The sequence below is a fragment of the Macrotis lagotis genome, chromosome X (genome assembly GCF_037893015.1).
Source record: "Macrotis lagotis isolate mMagLag1 chromosome X, bilby.v1.9.chrom.fasta, whole genome shotgun sequence".
Lineage (NCBI taxonomy): Eukaryota > Metazoa > Chordata > Mammalia > Peramelemorphia > Peramelidae > Macrotis > Macrotis lagotis.
The window spans coordinates 39,505,821-39,509,636 of record NC_133666.1 but is presented as its reverse complement, the minus strand read 5'-3'; the positions used below and the strand labels follow the sequence as shown (position 1 = coordinate 39,509,636).

General features: G+C 40.0%; 1 pseudogene; it reads right to left on the bottom strand.

Annotated features, from left to right (window-relative positions):
* Positions 1 to 689: 689 nt before the first annotated feature.
* LOC141500886 (protein FAM216A pseudogene) lies at positions 690 to 1,500 on the bottom strand (annotated as a pseudogene).
* Between the last annotated feature and the right edge of the window lie 2,316 nt (positions 1,501 to 3,816).

The following is a 3,816-nucleotide window of genomic DNA, read 5'->3' as shown; positions in this document are numbered from 1 at the left end:
GAACAGAAAATTTGAGCTTCAAGATATTAGACTCAAGAAAGGCATAAAAAGTGAACAGAAAGAAAAAATGTTAGTCAATAAAACTAAGAGAAAAAAAAGCAATGAAACTAAATGGAATAGGAATACCTAAAACTCTTGAAAATTGTATTTCTTTTAGGACAGATGAAAGGAACATAATAAGGCAGAAGATATGGGTATAAATTGATCATGACGTGATCATAAGGGTTATATTTCTATTGGGACAACTGGAGGGAGTATACTTGAACAGAGATGGGTACAAATTGATTATGATGGTGATAATGCTGATTACTCTTTTTTCCCAATTCAACAAACATTTATTGAGGATTTAGCACAGAGATAAAAGGAATCATTTACAGTAGGATGCTTATGTAAAATTTCCTATCTAATAGCCTTTGGTAGCAAATGTCTCAAGGAAAACTAAAAGAATTCTTATTTTTATTTTAAGTGATATGAAAGGTTTTTAAATGTCTTGACTACAAATATGAGCTTGGATTACAGATAAATGTTGCTGCACAAGTATCACTGAAACATTGAACTACATCAAACCAGTTCCATGTTCACAAACCAAGTTTTAGAATGCTCCCAAACTAGCGAGTAAGACAATAGTGAATAACATAGATAGTACTGACCTAAAATTAGTTATGAACAGAATTCACAACCTTCTCCTTTGGCACATGACTGTGAAATCAAGTTGGATTTAGGCCAATAACTGAAACCAGGACTACAGGACAGGAGGGTCAAACTCACATCAGATTTTCCCCTTGTTCTTCTATTGACATTGACTGCATACATTTATTTAATAAATCATCTCTTTTTTCTTCACTCATGTATGAGTCAAAATCATTTGTGAAAGCTGGGTATCTGAAAGCTTTGTTGGGCCTGTGAAAAATCTTTAGTGACTTAGATCTTGCTTTGGGTAAAGGGCCACATTTTAACCCTTCCTTGTTCCTCCCTGGTTGCCAGAGGGAATGCTGTATGGCATGTGGTTCAGCTGATGGTGTAGATATGATGCTAGAATGCAGTAAATCCAACCTTTCCAGCTAGTGTCTCCATGTCTTGCAGGGAGAATGCTGTTTCTGGGAATATCGTGGACTGAGCTGACCTCTATGGGTAGAGATACCTGACTTTTGGGTATCATGCTGAACTATGTGCATATACTGTCTCTTCATCAGGGATTTCAATAAATCCGTGCTATAAATATTGGTAATCCTGCAGAGATAGCGCTTTTGATCTGTCGTGAGGTCTGGATGTTTAAGAAATGATGTGTTCATCGATTTAGGAATGTGAACAGTTTGGAGCTGAGGTGTGGTCCATAACTCCTGCAGCCGGTTCTACTCTTGGTTCTTCTTCAGTTCTATCAGGACATTTTAGATTCTGGAACCAAGATTGCCCAGCTGATCTGCCACTGCTGGCCGTGGCCGCTGGCTCTGGCACCAGGGCGCCCTCCGGCTGGGGAGGCACCTGCATCTGGCCCGGCATCAGCATTCCTGGGCCTGGGCCTGACTTCGGGGAGGCCGGCGGACCCGCCCCCGCTGCTGGCTCCTTACCCCTGGCTCCCAGGGCTCGGCGGGAGATGTGGGCCGCGGCCCAGGGGCACGGCGGCACCTCTCAGCCCGCGGCGGCCAGTGCACGGGAGGCGCCCGCACATCCTAGGCAGGACGACTTGGGGGGGATGGTTGTAATGGTGGCTGGCCGCCAGCTGCACCTGGCTTCCGAGGGGCACCGCCGAGGCTGGGCTGCTGATTACTCTTGAGAATTGTTTTTCTATCAGGACAGTTGAAAGTATACTTTGACAGAGGGTGGAAGTACAAGACGTGTATAAAACAATTAAGACATGGGGAAAAAAGGATTATACTGGGAGAAGAAGGTAGAGGCAATTGAGGATAATTAATATCACATGAAAAGGCACAAAGGACCTATTACAGTGGACAGAAAGAAGGGAGAATGTAAACACTGAGTACTCTCAACAGGTTTAGCTCACAGAGGGAATGGTATACATTCCCAATTTTGTCTAGAAATTTATCCTACCCTACAGGGAAGTAGGAGGAAAAAAGCGAAAAATCCAGTGTGAGGCAGGCAACAGTCAGAAGCAAAATGCTGGTAAGAAGGGATAAGGGAAAAGAGAAAGAAAAGTGCAAATAAGGGGAAGATAGGATGGAGGAGAAACAAAAGATTTTTTCACAAATAAAACCCATGCAACAAAGATATGAAGAAACAATGAAAACTAGGAAACAATTTTCACAGCTAGTGTTTCTGATAAAGGACTCATTTCTAAAATACATAGAGAACCATGTTAACTATATAAGAACACAAATCATTCTCCCATTGTTAAATAGTCAAAGGATATGAATAGGCAGTTGTTAATTGAGGAAAGTAAAACTATAGTCACATGAAAAAATGCTACAAATAATTGGTGATCAGAGAAATACAAATTAAAGTAATTCTGAGGTACCACCTCTCACCAACAGATTGGCTAAAATGATAAAAAAGAGTAATTATCAATATTTGAAAGGATGGGAGAAACTGGGACATTAATGCACTGTTGGTGAAGTTGTAATCTGATCCAACCATTCTGGAGAGCAATTTGGAATTAGGTCCGATGGGTAATAAAACTGCTCAGGGATATGCAGTGGGATCCATGTTTGGGGAGGCAAGAACTGTATCAGAGTCAGAATTTTCACTATATGAGCCTAATAGAAGAAGCATAGGCACATGCTTTTTGTATGTGCTCAACCCAGTTTGTGAGGGATTATTCAGTTTGAGATGAGGCACAGCTCTGCCTCCTCTGCCTCCCTTGACCACACATCTGCTACCCTTTGATCTAGTAATACCACTAATAGTTCTATCACAAAGAGATCACAAAAGGGGGGGGGAAGTTCCACAATGTACAAAAATATTTATAGCAGCTCATTTTGTAGTGGCAAAGGATTGGAAATTGATGGGATGCTATCAATTGGAGAATAACTGAACAAGTTATGGTATATGAATATGATGGAAACTATTGTTCTATAAGAAATCATGAGAGGTGGGACTTCAGAAAAGCTTGGAAAAACTTACATGAACTGATGTTGAGTGAAGTGAGTACAACCAGGAGAACACCATATACATTAACAACAACATTGAGATGATCAGCAATGCTGAACTATGCTTTTCTCAGCATTTCAGTGAGCAAGGACAATCCTGAGAACCTGTTAAGGAAAATGCTATCCACATTCCGAGAACCAACTACGGAGTGTAAATGCAGAGCATAACTTACTTATGTTCATCTTTTAAAACTTCTATTATGTTGTTTCTTTCCTCTTTCATGATCTTCCACCCACCCCTTAGTTCTAATTCTTCCTTCACAACATATCTAATAAGGAAATATGTTAAACATGGTTGTACATGTAAAACCTATATCAGATTGTTTGCTGCCTTGGGAGCGAATCGAGGGTGGTAGAAAATGGGGAACTCAAAAGTTTGCAAAAGCATGAACGTTGAAAACTAACTTTGTATGTAAATGGAAAATTTTTTTTAAAAAATGAAAAAGAAAAAAGAAACTTCTAACCATTGCTCCTAATTTTGTATTCTGGAGCCAGGCAGAACAAATCTAATCTCTCTTCCATGTGATTCCTTTCATGCATTTGAATACAGCCCTCATAGTCCCACTGAGTCTTTTCATCCTCCAGGCTAAATGTTCTTACTTCCTTCAACTGCTTTTCCTATATTTTGGTTTCAACTATCTTCCAAATCTTCATCTTTACTTGGATATGTTCCAACTTGTCAAAGTTCTTCCTAAAATATTATGTTGAGAAC